Source organism: Myotis nattereri (assembly GCF_964212035.1).
Source record: "Myotis nattereri genome assembly, chromosome: 2".
Taxonomy (NCBI): Eukaryota; Metazoa; Chordata; class Mammalia; order Chiroptera; family Vespertilionidae; genus Myotis; species Myotis nattereri.
Window position 1 is genome coordinate 146,213,097 of NC_138076.1, and position 21,840 is coordinate 146,234,936.

General features: G+C 37.3%; 1 protein-coding gene across 1 annotated transcript in view; it reads right to left on the reverse strand.

Annotated features, from left to right (window-relative positions):
• The window catches only part of TRHDE (thyrotropin releasing hormone degrading enzyme), a 378,007-nt gene that overhangs the window by 12,609 nt on the left and 343,558 nt on the right, over positions 1-21,840 (reverse strand). The gene's annotated exons all lie outside the window — the stretch shown is intronic.

Below are 21,840 nucleotides of genomic sequence, written 5' to 3' on the forward strand. Positions count from 1 at the left end.
TATCTGAAAGAGAATAATACCATACCATAACAATATTCAAAAATATTGGTGACTAAATTTTAAAAATAATGTATTTTTGATGAACAAGAAACAGATGCAGAGACAGAGAAGCATCAATCAGACCATCAAACCTCAGAGGGAAGGTAGGGGAGGGTGGGGGTAAGGGAGAGAGATCAACCAAAGAACTTGTATGCATGCATATAAACCTAACCAATGGATGCAGACAACAGGGGGGTGAGGGCATGATTAGGGGGTTTGGAGGAAAAATGGGGGGATAAGGACACAATGTAATACCTTAATCAATAAAGAAATTAAAAAATAATAATGTATTTTCTTTAAATGTAGTTTTGAATGGAATTTTTCTTTCCACCCTTAAAACTATATCTAAACAAACCTCCCCAAAATAGGGTGCTCTATATTTTCACCAACATTAATAGACTTACCAAGCAAAGATTTTGCCTTCATCATTGGTAGACATAAGAACGTTACAAAAGCACTGGTTGAAAAGACTGACTAATTTGGATTAAACAGAAACATTTTATCTAAATGTTTATACAATGTTTTTAAAAATTATTTTTCTCAAATAGCTCTTCAAATTTTAGAACCTAGAAGATTATTAACATGGACAATAAACAAAATATATGTTTCAAATGTTGAGAAAGTAAAAAGTTTATTTGCCTATGTTTATATAGGTAACTATAAAAATACACTACATTTTGACTTTAACTCCAAAAGAAAATGTTACAGTGGGAAACTGTAGATTTAATCGATCTTCATTTTTTATTTGTTTGTTTTTTATTTATTTTCTGGTGAAAGGAATTTATTGGCAGGGTCATGGGAGGAGGAGGGGGCAGAGAATCAATGGGAGGCTAGAGAATCAGATCAGATAGCTAGTATCCCAGGGAAGGGCGTGTGGCTGAAACATCACCTCCAACCCTGACATAATAGCTTCAGTTAACATTCAAATCCTGACTATTTATAAGGTGTAAATTATCATGTGTTCTTTGCCATAGCAACTTTTTACTAAATGTTGTTCTTTCAAGATCCAATATATACCCTACATTTAAAAAACTCAGTCCTATAAATGAATGCTCCAATATTTAAAAAAAGTTAAAATGTATTACTGCTTTGTGTAATATTCAGTAATTTGTTATACTTTTTATTTATGATTTGAATATAGCTAATAATAATGTGCTTTCTCTAGATAACAAGGTGAAACAATCCCTTTAAAGAATTAGGACTTTGATGGTTAAAATACTAACATAATTAAAAGAGTATTTGTAAAAAAAGAAAAAAGTGTCCTTATGACTAAGTAAGATGATCTTATTCTGTTAAGAAGCTAAGTAGGGCTACATTCAGGATATTAGAGATTATGTATTAGGATACCAGATGTGCAGTTGTTAGAAATCCTATATAATAAAAGGGTAATATGCAAATCGACTCAATGGCAGAATGACAAGTTGCTATGACGTGAACTGACCACCAGGGGGCAGATGCTCAATGCAGGAGCTGCCCCTTAATGGTCAGTGCACTCCCACAAGGAGAGCACCATTCAGCCAGAAGCCCTGAGCCTGGCTCACAGCTGGTGAGCGTAGTGGAGGTGGCGGGAGCCTTTCCTGCCTCCACAGCAGCACTAAAGATGTCTGACTGATGGCTTAGGCCCACGCGAGGAGTGAGCCTAAGCCATCAGTGGGACACCCCCCGAGGGCTCCTGGACTGTGAGAGGGCGCAGGCTGGACTGAGGGAACACTCTCCTGAAAGCAAGAATTTTGTGCACTGGGCCTCTAGTATCATATAAAATTCATGGTTCCCAGAAATAGCTAAAACTATATTATTCCATCTCTTCTTGCAAGTAAAGTATTTGGAGAAAAGTTACTTTAACTTTGCTAACCAAAGCCATTTTTCTGTTTGTTTATTTTATTAATTTGTTTTCTTTTAATAAAACAGAACAAAAGGAATACAGACATCTGAAGAGCCAATAAACAACTTCACATTTTCTCCTGTTTTTCCTCTTAACCCCGGACTTCCTTGAAGAAAATACCAACAATAGTCTTCCCAATGGTAGTGAAACCTTATTCTCCCAGGTCTGTATATGACCTGCCTGCCACACAGCACACCTGAAACCCTTAAGGAAAACATCACCACCATCTCTTGAAGAAACGTGTCAATCCTGGTAAATACAACAAAAGATTACAAAGATGTCTGCATATTTACTAACTGTAATAAAAAAGCTAAAACATCTAGTCTTTATCTAAATCAACAGCTAGGAAAGATGAATTGTTTCTTCCAAAAATTATAGGCTACAGAGCACAACACTGTATTATTTTCATGACTTTGGCCAAGAGATCAATACAAATATTTGCAAGAAATAATGATAAAATGTCTACTGTGATCATCAACTCATCAATCTTTGCATATTTTCTTAATTTTGACCTAATAATAACAGTTTATTTTCTAACAGACATTCATTAAGCTGGTTAATATACCAAAGAGAGTACAGGAACAAAGCCCACTGAATTAGGTGGGTTACTGCCTATGAAACCAGTCTCCAATATCAATGATTTCAAGTAGAAAGGTCAGACAGAAATATAAAAAAGGCAAAAAGAAAAAATGAACATTAACACATTTCGTACCGCTCAGGAGTTTTCTCGTGTTTCGTGCGCCATCTGTTAAGGACCACTCACGAGTGTTCTCGTTTTTCATGCCCATGAAAAAAGGAGCGAATCTAGATACTTATGTAAATTTTGTTTGGTCCCTCTTCATAGAGGAAAATGTTTTACACAGTACCATACATTAAAAAAGTACTAGGAACTTTAATTGTTTGTTTTTGTAAATAAAAATGTTATAATTATTGAAAAACAACACCTAAAGTGCATTATGATGATTTAAATAATGTGCAGTTTGCCCAAAAACATGCGGTCCCTGGCGTATGTCTTAGAGATTTCTATGCGGTTTGCAATGTGTTAAACTATGTTCCTTAGAAAGAACTTGAAAGCCATATACTATAGTTACTAGCAACAGTCAATATTGTTGTTATTCAGTACTTGCTATTGGCTGCTGCTGAACTGTGTAAGATGCATAGAAGTAAACTAGAGGCCCGGTGCATGGAATTTGTGCACGGGGGGGGGGGGCGTCCCTCTGCCCAGCTTGCACCCTCTTCAATCCAGCACCCCTTAGGAGATGTCTGACTGCAGGATGTCCCTGCGGGATCGGGCCTAAACCAGCAGTCAGACATCCCTCTCGTAATCGGGGACAGCTGGCTCTTAATCACTTACCTGCCTGCCTGTTTGATCGCCCCTAACCACTCTGCCTGCCGCCCTGATCGCCCCTAACTGCCCTCTCCTGCCAGTCTTATCACCCCTAACTGCTCTCTCCTGCCAGCCTGATTGCCCCTAACTGCCCTCCCTTGCTGGCCTGATTGCCCCTAACTGCCCTCCCCTGTCAGCCTAATCTCCCCTAACCAACTTTGCCTCAGCCCCCGCCACCGTGGCTTTGTTTGGAAAGAGGACCGGATGACCAGAAGATGTCTGGTCAACCTGGTCTAATTAGCATATTACCCTTTTATTAAAATAGATGGATTGGCCATTCCAAGCCCTGCACACTGGCTAAAAAAACATCAGAGGTAGAAAACAAATCTTCTGCGCAATATTATGTCTCAGGTTACACATCTTATTTTAATTAGTCTATATAATAACATCATGAGGTCTCTATTATAAACTTCCTTTAGAAGGAGAGGGAACCTACTTTGAGAGGGGGTATTTTGCATAATAGCAACTATCTAGTAAGTTGAGAAGCAGAATGATCTGTACATGAAAGTCATTCTTCTTTATCTGCTTAGAGATGGCTAATAATGAAAATAAGATTTATTGATTTCTATTGGTAGCAATATTTAAATTATTGTCACTGAATTCTGATATGTGCTGTTTAATAAAACACTATCTGATAAAAAATAAAGCAAGAAAACATTTTTAATTAAAAAAATAGTATATCCTTTGTGAAAGTACTGACAGCTGCAGAGTAACACCAGTTATCCAACCCATACTTCTCTTCATGCTGAACTGGCCACAGATATCACCTCTAACCTCTTTTTAAATTATTATTTTTATACACAGCTTAGTTAGTCATCTTTGAGACATATTCAATGTTGGCAAGACTGTTTTATCCAACAATAAGTACCTACTCTGCTCATGGAAGTGATCCTTGTTAAAATGCCACCTTGTTAAAATACATAGGCAAGCTGTGTATTGAAGGAGCTGCTGCATGGCAAGCTGGTCATACACAAAGCCAGGGAAATAAATATGGAAAGGGAACCCAGCAATCAAGTGTTCCAAATGAGTTCAAATCCGAAAGCCACTGATTCATTCTTTGTTCTGATCCTAACCGAAAACTCAATGAATGTCCTGCTAACTCTGAACGTGTTCCATGACATTAAAGGCATTTGGGCACTTTCATTACTGCTTGTGACTGTCTGGTGAATTACAGTGGGATGACTTTATAAAGATACCTCATAAAAGTTCCCTGTTCTGTTATCTGAGGTCTGTTATCAGAAAACCAAGATATCATAATTGTGAGCTTAGTGTTTTTGGGTTTTTTTTAACAATTCTTTTTGTTTTGTTTTGTTTGTTTTTTTGTTATATTTATGACATATATAAACAAGCAAACATTAAGCTCACAATTATTAAGTGAACTAAATGACAGAGTGAGCACCCTGAAAGAACCTCACAAAATTTGTGCTGGACAAAGGAGCCCTTTGAAAACCAAGCAGGAGAAAGATTGCATAATTTGGATGTGATCTGCAAGAAACTGCAGGTCAAGTTTCAGGCTTGTCAGCAGCTGTTCCTCTGTGCATAGCAGGTGTATCAAATGTGATTACTATGAAAATGGGACACATATGTTTACATGTATAATCTACAGCCTGTTTGTTGACGGTCCGTTGAAAAGCAGACCTCAGTCTCAGCTACAAATCCCCAGACTCTCAGGAAAGAAATGGCTCTATCAGCAGATGCTAGAAGATTCATATTGCTTTAGGCTCATAAAGCTCCCGAGAAGAGCAAGAACAGAGCTGATTGGCGGGAGAACACTGCTCTGATTTTCCTTCCCCTCCCCCCCCTCCCCCCCCCCCCCCCCCGCATCAACTCCTCTTCTTCCTCACCACCCACCAGATAAAGAATAAATGTATGGTTTACAAGGTTATTGTACTTCCCATGGAAAATAAACCAAGATTCAGGGGCACTGCATTTGCCAAGGGCCCTTGGTTCCCAATGATTTTCATTGTTAATGAAACCCCCCTTTGCTGCTAAATTTGTAAAGATGTTCTAATAACATTTTAGCAAAATAATTGCTCTGGGGAGAGTTTAAGATCTCATTGTATAAACCAAAGTCATTAGGAACAAATGAAAAACCTCATTTGTTTGTAAAGCATGAGCAGATAAACCCACAGAACCCATAGTTATGAACGGTACAAATGAGTCCTGTGAGATTCCTCATGTCAGGATTGCAGGCAGAGAGGGCCCTTCTTGTGAGCACAGAAATTGTTTATGAAATGTGAATATCCCCATGGTCGTTTCTATTTAACTGCCGCCTCAAAAGTAAATCCTTTAATGGAATTTTATCACCTGAGAAGGAAAGATGTGCCTGTTTTTCGCTAGGTATAGTATACATCATATACGCAAGCAGAGTCTATTGTAGCTACCTTCATAGGAGATAAATGGGGTAATCTTTAGACAAAAGGAAGTGCTTTAATGTTTGTAGGGTACCATCATTGCAGAAATTATTAGCTAATTAGTGTAACTACTATATTTTAAATTCCATTCTCTATTTAAATAGGATCATGGCAGAGTTCATTTGTATGAACAAGTTTTAAAGCATACAAGTTCAGTATATCATTGTAAAATAAGTTGTTTTTGTATTTCATTAATATGTTTAACCTGTTTTACATTGACAAAAGCAAATGCCTAAAAACTAAATATTTTGGGTAGAAGTTAAAAATAAAATAAGTAGGCACAAAAGTAAAGGCAGGCATCTTTTAGGAAAGAAAACTTCACTGAGTTAAAGAATGCTGGTGAAATGAAACTCATATTTTAACTCAGAGTAAACTCATACTTTAGTTATTAAATGGGAAATTGTGAAGTAGATTGATAAATTGAGGTAAATAATAAGAAAAATTTCCAAAGATTTTGCTATGAAAGTTTTTGTTACTGCATTGTTTTTTTCAGGTAAAATAATCAGGATTCATCTAAAATAATAAGGGACTGTTTTAAGTTAACATAATAATAACAACCAAGGATGACAACATAGATTAATATTTAATGATGTGATAACATATTATTTAATATAATAAAATATATTATTAAAGACAATATAATATAATTGTGTTATATTTAAAAAACATAATGTGTATGTTAGGAGGAAAGAAGGTAAACAAGGTAACATTCACAGCATTTGCCTCTGGCTCTGGGGATTGTGGATAATTAGTCTTTGTTTTTTTAACTCATATATCTCAAATTTAATAATTTAATAACTTTTATAATTATTTTGGAAATAAGATAAGTAAATGTATAATTCCATTCATAAAGGTAAGATTCTTTTTTTAATATATTTTTATTGATTTCAGAGAGGAAGCGAGGGAGAGAGAGATAGAAACATCAATGATGAGAGAGAATTATTTTTTTAATATATATTTTATTGATTTTTTTACAGAGAGGAAGGGAGAGGGATAGAGAGTTAGAAACATAGATGAGAGAGAAACATCGATCAGCTGCCTCCTGCACACCCCCAACTGGGGATGTGCCTGCAACCAAGGTACATGCCCTTGACTGGAATCGAACCTGGGACCTTTAAGTCCACAGGCCAATGCTCTATCCACTGAGCCAAACCGGTTAGGGCAAGGTAAGATTCTGTTACTATTAAAATAAAATATATTTTGATATAGAAAAATGCTATTGAATAAGATATAGAAGTAACTCTGATGATAGTTAAAATATCTCCCATAGGAAACTATTATTTGTCAAAGAAAAAAAAATCACACTATTTTAAAATATAAATTTTGACTAGTAACTGCCCGGAGGACTGGGTAAGTCAAGGTTATTGCTTTGGGCTTAATTTTTCATCCTAATTGGGCAAGGCTAAAGTACATGAGTTCTATGGTCCCTCCCTGCTCTGATTGTACAAGATATTTTTTATTAGCAATTGCATTAACATTGAAATGTGGTTTTAATTATTTTCAAAGACAATGAGAAAATTTTCTCAAATCACTAGCTTCTCTAAGAGCACCTCTTTTTCTATTCATCCTATTCATATTTCTATTCATCCTATTGATATAAGTACGGCCTACCATTTAATTAATTTGCAGTTAATTAATTCATTAATTCATTTTTCTAACTAGAAATTAAAAGACAGCTTTGGTTAAGGCTTATTCCCCGACACTGCAAATCTTGTCTTGCCTTATAAATACTAATATTAACTTCTTCCAAGGCAGACAACCCGTGGCTAGCCCAGCTGAGTGGCCCAGTGGGTTGGAGCATCATCCTGTACACCAAAAAGGCTGTGGGTTTGAGTCCTAGTAAGGGCACATACCTAGGTTGCCACTTCAATTCTCAGAGCGCATATATGGGAAGCAACTGATGAATCTCTCTCTCTCTCTCTCTCTCTCTCTCTCCTTTCCCTTTCACAAATCAATGGAAACATAGTGAGAATTAAATAAATATCAGAGTAAAAAATAAAGTGCATTTATAAATGTTGACTCTGTTTTAATGTCTCCTACGCCCATCTCTTAGTCTATCCCCATTCTTTAGTCCCCTGGCTGCTGCCAAACAAGCCATCTAGAATAAAACTTGAAGTTATTTAGAAGGAACATGTGACATTTCGTACCTAAGTGTCAGTTTCCTCATCTGGAAAATGAGATAATAATTCCTTACAAGTTATTACAATGATGAGATGAGATAATGTTTTTTCAGGGCTTGGCACAGTGCCTGGTTCACATCACCAGCTCAGTATGGGATTTACCAAAATGCTGTTCATAGCCAAGTGCAAGGGACATAAATGATTGCCTCAATATGTGGTAATGACATTCCTACTTCTCTTTATTTTTACTCCTATTATTATTCAGATGTGATGGCAACAAATACTCCTATCTTTCCTAAATGAGTCCTGGACTAAAAGCAAACCAAAAATAAAGCTTTCAAACAACCTCACTAAAAGTGAATGAGCAATTACAAAAATCATGACTGACAATACATCTCAAGTTTAAAGGCATTGCAATAAAATACTCTTTACCAGTAAACTTATACCTAACTTTACTGCTATACTTGTCAATGAAATATGCCACTGAATCGGTATACAAACCCTGGAAACCAGAAGAAATATTGTTCCTTTTTTAAATTTTTATTCTTGAAAGTATTACATAGGTCCTCCTTTTTCCCCCATTAACCTCTTCCAGCCCTTTCCTGTACTCCTCCCATCCCCTACAGGCCCTCACCACTCCATTGTCCATATCCACGGGTTATGCGTATGTGCATACAAGTTCATTGGTTGATATCTTCCCCCTGTCCACCCTCCCCTGCCTTCCCCTAAGGTTCAATAGTCTGTTCATGCTTCTATGACTCTGGTCTATTTTTGGTCATCAGTTTATTTGGTATCTCTCCAAGGCCCCTGGCAAAGGAAGAACAGAATTCCATGTGAAAGGTACAGTCAGTGACCAGGGGAAAGAACACTGGGCAGTGATGCTGTGAGCCTGGTCCTGACATGAAGCAGCCAGGGCTGCTCTGTTACCGGGGAGTCCTCTCACCAGTGTCCATACAGTGGGTGCTCAATTCCATCAAAGCTTAAACATATTTTATGAGCACCAAAGGAAAAGGCAGTTTTCAAGGAAAAGGCAGTTCAAGAACCTATCTGCATGGCCTTTGGTGCTCATAAAACAGAGTTGCAGAAACCTGGTGGAGAATAAACCAACTATGTTTAAAACTACTGTTTTGAAATGATGTTCAATACTTCTTTATATTGTAATTTTCCATATTTGTAAAGAGGCATATGCTGCTCTCTCTATATATGAAAGAAAAAAGGGCTGCTGGGAAGGAGTCATTTTAACTTTTAATGTCCCAAATATATCAAAAGTTGATATTTTAAAATAGCTACAGTACTTTAAAATGGCTTTTATAATTAAAATAAACGTACTTTAAGTGGGACATTCACTTTACAGAAGCTAAAATTACATGAAATTATATTTTATATAATTTATAAGTCCCATGTATAAAGTATTATTTCTACTGGGTGGGAAGGGAAAGTTATGATGAGGGCTAAGAGTGTGGGGTATCAAACCACTTTATAAAATATAATTGCTAAAGCACAAAAAAGATAGAAAGCCAATTAATCCAGACAACCTAAAAAAGTAGAAGACAAAAAGAAGGAGACATCAAAGAAAAGGTGGAACCCTAGCAGATGGCTTTGTTGGTTGGAGCATTGACCCATGCATCGAAAGCTCATGAGTTCGATTTCTGGTTGGGGTACATACCTGGGTTGCAGGTTCATTTCCCAGTCACGATGCTTATGGGAGGCAACTGATTGAAGTATCTATCACCTCTCTCTCTCTCTCTCTCTCTCTCTCTCTCTCTCTCTCTCTCTCTCTCTCTCTCCTCTCCCCACTTCTTCCCTCTTTAAAAAAAATCAACAAAAATAAAAGAAAGGGTAGAAACACAGAAAGAACACAAAAAACACAAGTGAAAAATGTACAGAGAAGCCAAAATGACAGGAAGGCATGACAAAGACATACAAAAAAAAGGTAAAGGGGGAAAAAAGCAAACAGTGAGAGGAGAGTTTGTGAATTGACTTACCTGAGAATATTTTTGGATGGATTGATTTTAAACACATTCAACTGAAAAGACTAGAAGAACACTGCTATTTAACACTAGAGGCCTGGTGCACAAAATTCGTGCACAGAGGGGGGGGCCCTCAGCCCAGCCTGCAACAATGAAAGCGTTCCGCACCTGGTCTGCCCAGAGGCCCTCCGTGGCCGGGGTGGAATGCTTGCTTCGTCACCACAGTGACAGCAAGATTTCCACCAGGCCACTCATGCTGCCTGCTCTCAGCAGCCACCCCTCTGTGACTGGGGGACTCCAGCGGGGCTGAGAGGACTGGGCACCACCATCTTGTGGCTATTGGTGCCACCATCTTTTGACAGAGTGATGATTAATTTGCATATTACCCTTTTATTAGATAGGATTTCAAAACACAGAACCCTTATGATATACAAAATCAATTATACCTCAAAGAGCTCCAAAAAATATCTAACTGCTTTAGCACAAAAGTAGACTAATTATATATCTATGATGACTCACTCTAAAATAGTGAACAGCAGGGTACTTAGTATAAATAGCTCTAAGAGCATAATTAATTTAAAATTAAATATGTATACAGTTGTAGTAGAAGTTGTGAAAAAGCTGATAAATTGCCCTATTTATAAATGATTGTGTTAAAAAATTAAATAAATTATTGCCTATTATCCATGGCTTAACGAATCCTTATCAATGAATATTTAAATTTCTTCATCACTCAGCTATGGTCAGAGCACTGTAAATCTAAGTGCCTGCTGGGATATAAAGAGTAAGTGTGTGTGTGCATTTATGTGTGTGTGTGTGAATAATAATGATGAGGAATCAGTACTTTAACATTTAAGATGAAAGAGAATAATGGGAATGATACATGAGTTACAATAGCAAATCCAGAAGCATTGTTCTCATTCAAATCATACCCCAGCCCCGAGTGTTCAAAAAAACTCCAATGGGTGTCATTGGGCTCCACCATAACAAAATAACTATTATTGCCCAGGATAATGTATAGCAACAGTCATTATCTTTTTTATTTCTTATAGAAAGGTTTAAAATTACATTGGTTTATTGTATCTATCAAAATACTACATCTATAAATGTGAGGTCTGTGAGAATGTGGTTTAACTTAATTTCTAAGGCATTGTCAAGATTGCTGAGGTTCCTATCTCAAGAAACAAGAATAATCTCAAATAAACAACTGAACTTTACACATATAGGAATTAGAAAAATAACAACAAATCCCAAAGTGAATACAGGAAAGAAAATAAAGATCAGAGAAAAAATAAACAAAATAGAGTCTAAGAAAAAATAATACAAAAGATTATGAAATCAAAAGTTGATTCTTTGAATAGATAAACAAGATTGATCAACCTTTAACCAGACTCATCAAGAAAGAAAAAAAAAAGAGAGAAAGGACCCAAATAAATAAAATCAGAAATGACAGAGAAGTAACAACTGACTTCACAGAAATACAAGAAATTGTATGAAAATATAAACCACTGTATGTCAACAAATTGGACAATCCAGACAAAATTGATAAATTCTAGAAACATACAATCTTCCAAACTAAATCATGAAGAGTCAGAAAACCTGATTATTTACAAGTAATAAAATAGAAGCAGAAAAAAAAAAAACACCTCCCAATGAACAAATGTTCTGGACTAGATGGCTTTTTTGATAAATTTTACCAGAGATTCAAAGAACCTATCCTTCTCAAACTATTTCAAAAAATTTAAGAGGAGGCAAGACTTCAAAGCTCATTTTATGAGGCCAGTATTATCCTAATTCCAAAACCTAATTCTAAGGACACTTGTAAAGAAAGAAAATTATAGGCTAATAACCCTGATAAACGTAGTTGCTAAAATCCTCAACAAAATATTAGCAAACTGGATCCAGCCATACAATAAAATGATCATACACCATGGTCAAGTGGGATTTATTCCAGGGATGCAAGGTTGGTACAATATCTGCAAATCAATAAAGATGATACATCACATAAACAAAATGAAGGATAAAAATCACACAATCATAGCAATAGAAGCAGAATAAGTTTTTGGTAGAATCCAGCATCCACTTATGATAAAAACTCTCAGCAAAGTGTGAATACAGGGAGCATATCTCAAGATAATAAAGGCCATATATGACAAACCTACAACCAACATCATACTCAATGGGCAAAAACTAAAAGTGTTTCCCTTAGGAACAGGAACAACACAGGGATGTTTGCTTTCACCACTCTTACTCAACATAGTCTGGAAGTACTAGCTATAGCAATCAGACAAGAAGAAGAAATTAAAAGGCACCCAAATTGGAAAGGAAGAAGTAAAACTGTCATTATTTGCTAATGACATGATACCATATATAAAGAACCCTAAATATTCCACCAAAAACTACCAAAACTAATGAATTCAATAAAGAAGCAGGATATAAAATAAATATCCAGAAATTAGTTACATTTTTATGCAACAATAATGAACTATAAGAAAAACTAAAAACAATCCCACTTATGATTGCATCAAAAATAACTTGAAATAAATTTAACCAAGGATGTAGAAGACCTGTATTTAGAAAATTATAAGACACTGCAGAAAGAAAGTGAAGAAGATAAAAATATGTGGAAGGATTTACCATGACTCTTGGTATGAAGATTTAACATCATTTAAATATAGTACATACTACCCAAAGCAATCTATAGATTCAGTGTAATTCCTATCAAATATTAGTGGTGTATTTCACAGAACTAGAACAAATATTCCAAAATTTTTATATGGAACCACAAAAGACCCCAAATAGCCACAGCAATCTTGAGAAGAAACAAAGTTGGTGGAATCACACTACCTGATATCAAACAATACTGCAAGGCCATAGTAATCAAAACAGTATGATACTGGCATAAAAACAGACATATAGATCAATGGAACAGAATAGAGAGACCCAAAATAAATCTACATCTTTATAATCAATTCATATTTGGCAAAGGAGATAAGAACATACAATGGGGTAGATATTCTATGTAATAAATGGTGTTGGGAAAATTGGACAGGTACATGCAAAAAAATGAAATTAGGCCATATTATTACACCACACCCAAGAATAAACTCAAAAGGGATTAAATACTTAAATGAAAGATTAGAAACCATAAAAATTCTAGAAGAAACCATAGGCAGTAAAATCTTAGACATCTCTAGTAGCAATCGTTTTTTTTTGATATGTCTCCTTTGGTAAAAAAAAAAAAAAAAAAAAAAGCAAAAAATAAAAATAAACAAATGGGACTACATCAAACTAAAAAGTTTTTGCACAGCAAAGGAAACCATCAACAAAATAGATAATCCACTGAGTGGGAAAACATATTCACCAATGATGCATCTGATAAAAGGCTAGTTTCCAAAATATACTAAGAACTTATGCAACTCAAAATCAGGAAGACAAAGAATCCAATTAAAAAATTGGCAAAGGATTTGAATAGATACTTCTCCAAAAAGGACATATAGATGGCCAATAGACATAGGAAAAAATGCTCAACATCACTAATCATCAGAGAAAAGCAAATTAAAACCACAATGAGATATTACCTCACACCTGTCAGAATGGCTATCATTAATAAAGCAACAATAACAAAAATAAGTGTTGGTGAGGATGTGGAGGAAAAGGAATCCTGGTGCACTGCTGATGGGAATGCAGACTGGTGCAGCCACTGTGGAGAACAGTATGGAGTTTCCTTAAAAAATTAAAAATGGGACTGCCATTTGACCCAGTGTTTCCACTTCTGGAAATATATCTGAAGAAACCTGAAACACTGATTCAAAAGAATATATGCACCCCTATATTCACTGCAGCATTATTTACAATAGCCAAGATTTAGAGGCAACCTAAGAGCCCAACAGTAGATGAGTGGATTAAAAAAAAAAAGTTGTGGTACATTAATACAGTGGAATACTACCTAGCTGTAAAGAAAAAGAAAGGATATCTTACCTTTTGCAACAGCATGGATGGACCTGAAAACTATTATGCTAAGTGAAATATATGGAATCTAATGAACAAAATATAAACAGACTCACAGATATAGAAAGCAGACTGATAGCTGTTAGAAGGAAGGGAGTTCGGGGGGGGGGGGGGGAGGCAGGGCAGGGGTAAAAAACACCAAAAACCTTATCGACACAGACAACAGTGTAGTGTTTACCAGAGGGGAAGGGTAGAGGAGGGTACAGGGTAGATAAATGGTGATGGAAGGAAACTGAACTTTGGGGATGGTGAACACATAATACAATATACAGATAATGTTTTATAGAATTGTACTCCTGAAACCTCTATAATCTTACTAACCAAGGTCACCCCAATAAATTCAATGAAAATTTATAAAATGATTACTGAGGTTAATGAGGCTGAACCTCCAGCCTGGGAAGAATAAACTATAACAATTTAGGTGATTTTTTATTTAGATTTTAGGTAATCTAAAAATAGATTTTATTTTGGCCAAAATTTTACTCTTTTGGTGTGTGCTGGTGTTTATGTGTATGTTTCTGTGTCTATTTATTAATCTACATGCATTTCTTCAGGTTTTCATAGTTTTAACTGATAGGTTCACTACACAAGAAAATGCTGTACCTTTTAAAAATAGAGAAGTATTCTTATTCATATCAAATCCTCAATGTTTCTATGGTTTCACTAAAACATATTTCGACAGCCTCTCCCCTATGAAAAAGCAGTGAAACTCCATTTATATTTCAAGAAGGATAGATATTGTTTAATTTGATAATTAAAAATAGTGCTGAAGAATCTATCCCTGTTATAGAAGGGAAATTAAAAAAAATAAAACCAATCTGAGTTCTGATGAAAAGGGGAATGGCAAGAGTGGATAAAAATTACAACATAATCTTTAAAAGGCTTATTTTGCATTGAGAGATGATATAACTGAGAAAAACAAATACTGTTATTGCCAAGAAATTACAAATCATCAGTTCTTTCTCACTTTCAATTATCCTATATAATAAAAGGGTAATATGCAAATCTATTGAACTGGAGAATGACCAGGTCGCTATGATGTGCACTGACTACCAGGGGGCAAGCACAGTGGCCCGCCTCCGTGGCCACAATCAGATATCCCCTGTGGGCTCCCAGACTATGAAAGGGCACAGGCTTGGCTGAGGGCCCCGCCTCCGTGCACGAATTTTGTGCACCAGGTCTCTAGTTTTAATATATCTAAATGTATATACACAGGGGTTGGCAAAAGTAGGTTTGCAGTTGTGAGTACGCCAAACAGTTTATTATTGTACTAGAGGCCCGGTGCACAAAAATTTGTAAACTCGGGGGGGGGGGGAGGTCCCTCAGCCCAGCCTGTGCCCTCTCGCAGTCTGGGACCCCTCGGGGGATGTCCACTTGCCAGTGGGGAGCAGACCTAAGCTGCAGTTGGACATCCTTAGTGCTGCTGAGGCAGGGGAGGCTCCCACCACTGCTATACTGGCAGCCATAAGCCTGGCTTGTGGCTGAGCAGAGCTCCCCGATGTGGGAGCGCACTGACCACCAGAGGGCAGCTCCTACATTGAGCATCTGCCCCCTGGGGTCAGTGTGTGTCATAGTGACCAGTCATTCCCAGTCTTTCTGCTGTTAGGGTCAGTTTGCATATTACCCTTTTACTATATAGGAGGGAGGCCTGGTGCACAGGTGGGGGCCAGCTGGTTTGCCCTGAAGGGTGTCCCAGATCAGGGTGGTGGTCCCGCTTGGGTGCCTGGCCAGCCTGGATGAGGGGCTGATGGCTGTTTTCAGGCTGGCCACACCCTCTTCAGGGTGGGAGTCCCCACTGGGGTGCCTGACCAGTCTGGGTGAGGGGCTGAGGACCATTTTCAGGCTGGCTGGCAACTGAAGCTCCCAGCCTCTCCTTTTTATCTTTTCTTTTTTTTCATTCTGGGATTTATTCACTTTCTATAATTGAAACTTTGTTGCCGTCACTGGCGCTCCCAGCTCTGAGGCTGCGGCTGGCTGAAAGCAGGTATCTGGAGTTTGTTTAGCTTCTATAATGGAAACTTTGTTGCTTTTGGAGCTATTGCTTTTAGAGCTTAGAGCAGGCCGTAGCAGGCAGGCAGGGAACCTTGGCTTCCTCCATCACTGGAGCAAGCAAGCCTCCTGCTCGCTTCAGCTGCGTGGCTGCCGGCCACCATCTTTGTTGGCAGTTAATTTGCATGTCTCACTGATTAGCCAATGGGAAGTATAGCGGAGGTATGGTTAATTACCCTTTTTGTCTTTTATTAGATAGGATATTACAATTATTTATAATTGCTGCATTATTTTCCATACAAACAACTGTAAACCTACTTTTGGCTCATCCTGTGTCTATCACTCAACAATATTTGATGCTTATGGGACATTTTTCATCAACATTATTGCAATGTTAAGTAAATATTATCAGACTATCATTAGAAAGAAGAGTAATGAATTATTTTCACTTTCTTTTTGAGACAGAGATTATATCTAAGGAATCAGTCCTAAGTCTTAATCATAGGAGGAAAAATAAATAAAAAGGAAATGTTGATGTGTCTGAACAAATCTCAGTGCTAAGAGCAATGGTCATGTTATTTTGAGAAAATGTGGAGGGAATTTCTTCTTTATAGTGGTTGGTAATAGTTGCAATAAATCTTATACCTCATCAATCTGAATCCATCAGTATAATCTACTATCTGTGAGTAAATAAAAATGTTTTAGAAGCTTCAAATATTTTTGTTGGTGCTTCAGCTCTGGCTTAGTGAATAATAATGATTGCTACTGTAAGTTATCAGCATTGCTCCCTGCTTTGCCCATGTAAACCTATATTCACTTAGCTCTTGTACTGTGATAAACAGTCCAGTGGTTAAAATAGAACTACTCTACAATTAATGGGCATATTTTTTGATAGATGATACAAATATTTACTAGTGTTAAGCCTCAAATTGGTGTAACATTAGGCAAATAATACTAGCATGGTAGAATTACTATTGGCAGAAATGGGAGAAAAGCCAATTTTACTGAAAAGGGGAAAATTTTAAAATAAATCAAGTCACCTTCAAAAGCATCCTTCTATAAAAATTAAAACACCTGCTGAAACCGGTTTGGCTCAGTGGATGGAGCGTCGGCCTGTGGACTGAAGGGTCCCGGGTTCGATTCCGGTCAGGGGCATGTGCCTGGGTTGCGGGCATATCCCCGGTGGGAGATGTGCAGGAGGCAGCTGATCGATGTTTCTAACTCTCTATCTCTCTCCCTTCCTCTCTGTAAAAAATCAATAAAATATATTTTAAAAAAAATTAAAATACCTTGAGAAAATGCTATTGACTATTTGCCTTTATACATGACTAGTAATATAATTTTTTTAAAGTAAAATGTCAGGAAAAAGCCAAAAGTGTTGGGAAAAGGAAAACAGGTGTATAATTATTTCTGCATTTTAGATTAGAATGTAAAGGTATTAATGCATTTATATTATACACTGTATCTGACTATAAGAAAATGGATAGAAATATGCACTAACTGGAGGTATATTAGCTCTTGAAGCCATTACAATCCCTGCTCGACCAAAAGTGAATTAAAAATGCATCCAGGTTAGTCTCTCAAGTAGGACATTAAGTCAGATATTTACCCCATAATGGACGGAACCGAGTTAGCATGTATTGAATTCTCCAAATGCAAGGAAAAGTAGCGCTTTCCGAGTGATTCCAGAGAAGTTTTGGGAAAAGAAAGATAATAAAGTCCTCTTCTATACACAGGTGTAGACATTACTTAAGTAAGTATTTTTTAATTTGTATTTTATATTTATTGCAGGTATACAGCATAGTGGTTAGATATTATATAATTTACCAATGATTTTAGTAACCACTTGGCACCACACATAGTTTATACAATAGTATTGACTATATTCTTGCAAGTAATCTCATCAATTATTGTATTACTAGAGGCCTGGTGCACAAAATTTGTGCACAGGGATGGGGGTGTCCCTCAGCCCAGCCTGCATCCTCTTGCAATCCGGGACCTCAGGCTCCTAACTTCTCACCTGTCTGCCTGCCTGATCACCCCTCACCACTCTGCCTGCCTGCCTGATTTCCCCTAACCACCTCTGACTCGCCCACCACTGTGGCGTCTTTGTCCAGAGGGCGTCTGGAATGACATCCAGAAGGTCGTTCAGCTGTCCAGTCTAATTAGCATAGTATTATAGATTTACAGATTTTCCATATGAACATCTGTAAACCTACTTTTGGCACACTGTGCACAGTTGAGACATTGTTCATAGAGAACTTTATGTACCCTGTGACCTCTACTTATACAAATATTGTCAGGTAGTCATTACTTATTATAAAAAAAATTCCAGTTTAACAAAGAAATTCACAGTAATATTAATTCAAATAGCAAGAACACTTATTGCATTTCATATATTATTTTTCTTTTATATAGCTTTCACAAAACACTTCTGTTGGTACCATACTTCTATCTCAGAAAAGAGACCCCCTAAAACTTTGATGAAGGAGCATAATCAGTTAACTGGGATTTTTGCTCTACTCAGCAAACAAAAGCAAAACAAACTGATTAAATAAAAACATTTACAAAATTTCCAAAAGATGTTCTTGGTTAACTGCAGATTCTGCCCAATCAGCTAAACTCTTTGGAAATAACAAGACTTTAATATGAAGAAATGATGGGGAGGAACACACTGTTCCTTCTGTTTAATATCTCCTTTCCCTCTTTGCCTAATGAGCATATAACTTTCCTGTAGACTGCAGGTCAGTTGTCACTCTGCAAGAATGTCAATCTCGCTGCCAGGTCAAATTGTCCTTTTCACATAAATCTCCCTTCTGGGTCCCAATGTGGTTAACATCTTACAGTATATCATCTGATCAGCCTCCGTCTACCACTGGACTGTAAGCTTCAGGAAGGCAAAAACTATTTCCTTTTGCTTAGGATTGGATTGCCACTTGGTGCCTTTTAGTATGTCAGGCATGTGGCAGAAACAAAATATATTTGCTACCCAAATCAAGTACTGTAAGAATCTGAAAGAATACTACTTAAGTAAATCAAGTAGACTTGTTACTATGGAAAATGAGCAACACTAATTTATTTTAGAAACAGTTAAAATTTAAAAACCAGATATCCAAATGTGGACAGGGGAACCTGGCCCTGTGATGTGGCATCCATCACAATGAGAAATGCAGTACCTTAACAAATTTTATTCTTTAGCTTTAAAGAACTAGAGGATAAAGTGATAATAAAATGTCAATGGTGATTACATCTTTGGTGGTAACTGTGACTCATTCCGGAAGTCCCCATACCACTTTCTGCTTTAAAGGTGCTCATGAGCGATTTCTAAGTCTGTAGGCTGGGGTTATGCAGGCAATAATTTATAACAAGGTGACTGGCTATAAGTATAAAAGCCTAAGAGACTGAACGATCGAATGACTGAATGACCAAACAACCAGTGGACCAGTCGCTATGACATGCACTGACCACCAGGGGGCAAACGTTCAATGCAGGAGCTTCCCCCTAGTAGTCAGTGAACGCACCACTCAATTGACCAACAGTAGCCAGGCTCAGGGCTCATGGCTGGCTGCCGCAGCCCAGAGACCACAGCAGAGCAGCAGCGAGCCTACTGAGTGGCAGAGGCAGCAGGTGCAGCAGGGCCAGGATGAGCAGGAGTGGCAGGCAGGAGTGGCAGGCAGTGCTGGGCTGCTGGTTTTGGCCCGATCCCCACAGGCTATGCTGAGGGACCCCACCAGTGCACAAATCCATGCACTGGGCCTCTAGTTGAAATATAAAATTCCTAGGACAGAGAGTTGACAGAAAGAAGGTGACAATCCTTATTATGTACTACTAGAGGCCCAGAGCACGAAATCGTTTGCAAGTAGGGTCACTAGGCCTAACCTGGCCTCTGTCCCATGGCCTCTGGGACATTAAGTGAAGCTCCCAGCCCCGGGATGCTCTACATTGCTCGCGACCGCTGCCCCTCGACCGCTCCATGAGGCTCACCTCACCCCACCACTGCTCCACGAGGCTCCCCACAATCTGCCACTACTCCATGAGGCTCACCCCACCCCGCCACTGTTCCATGAGACTCCCCCTCCCCCGGCCACCACCGCTCAACAGTCTCCAGTCCCACCTCGCCGCCACACCCCCTCATGGTGAGCAGCTCGGGGGCTGCGGGGAGGGACTGAGAGGTGTTTCATGCACCTCCTGGTGGCCTGTCATTTGGTCGTTACAGTCTTATGGCCACAGGCCTTTTATAATATAGATAAGCATATGATATAAATAAATAAAACTATGTACCTTCTTTTTCCTTTTTTAAAAATATATTTTATTGATTTTTTACAGAGAGGAAGGGAGAGGGATAGAGAGTTAGAAACATCGATGAGAGAGAAACATCGATCAGCTGCCTCCTGCATACCCCCTACTGGGGATGTGCCCACAACCAAGGTACATGCCCTTGACCAGAATCAAACCTGGGACCTATCAGTCTGCAGGCTGACGCTCTATCCACTGAGCCAAACCGGTTAGGGCAAACTATGTACCTTCAAGTAAGTTATTCACTATATTTTCTCCTCTCACCTGAACACACAGGGTGCTGCATGAAGTTCTCTATTAACAATGTTTCAACTGTGCACAGTGTGAAATAAAGAACTAGACAAACAAATCACAGTGCAGGATGCTGTATTACCTTATGGGATACAGCATGTAAAAATGTGAGCTACTAAAAATGCAGGTTAATCAGGTTTAAGCTATTTAACATTATCCATTGAGAATATAAATACCCTTTATAGCATCCTTCCTAAACTCTTAGAAAATTAATAATTAAATCTTTTTTGATATTCTGTTAGGGAACAAAACAGTTTTTATGCTAAGTGTTGGTAGGAGGTAGAGATACATGACTTGTAAAGGCAGTATTGATGAACATAGTAAAATAATGGTTTGAGTAAAATAGTTTAATACATGTAAGAAAATTATGAGAGCTATTTTGAAACTAAGTTATAAACTGCCTGTTTTAAAATGCAAAATAAACTGCAAGTGGTTGTACTTTTAATGGGAAATGAGTTAAAATAATATTAAAAATGGTGCTTCTTGGGGACGTCTGTAAAAAATAAATTCTAGACATAAATTTAGAATACCTACTAATTTTACACATCCATATCTATATCATTACATAAACAGATAAAATTCTTTGCATTTATAGTAGAAAGAATTAATGATAAATGACAAAATATATGATAATTGGCAGAGGAAATAAACAATTTTTGAAATACACTGTAAATGTTAATCTTCAAGTGTCATGCTCACATCTGGATTATACCCAGCTACGCAAGGGTGTGATATTTCAGTTCTTAACCTTGAATCCTCTCCTTATGTTATATTTGTTTTCTAGGAAATCTCATCTACCTGCTGTTTTTTCCATTCCTGGTGCAATGGTCTTCAAAAAAAGGCAATTGTTCCGTGAGGTGTAAGGGAAGACTTTTCAAGGAGTACCTAAATATATGGATAGTGTTATGGCAATTAAGTTCCACATTCTAAATCTATATGGATAATTCTCTTTTCATAAAAACCCTTCTCTCACTTTCTCTCACTTTCCATGAGAAGGCGTATTTCTTATTTGCTTAGCTTATATATTCTGAGGGTCCATTACACTGCAGTACCAAATAAAAAGAAAATTTTAAATATTGTTATTGATTTCTGGAAAAATAAGCATTCAACTTGTAAAACTTCATTGCTCCCATAAAATTTGAAGAATAAGCTAAGTTGTCAGGTGATAATTTAAAAATGTTAGTGATAGATTACTGTGTGATATCTGACACAAAACTTGGAAAGATTTTGAAGAATTGTGTTACATTGCTATAACAAAATGCCTTCTATTCTAATTTATTTATTTTTATGTACAAGATTTCTCAGTACTTTAGCATAAAAATATGAATGGAATTGATGTTGAAACTTTTCTCATTCTAGCAGTGAGTAATATTTATTTGTGAATATATAAGCTAATAGGGAAAAGGCCAATCCCAACTTTCACTTTTGTACTTAATAATTT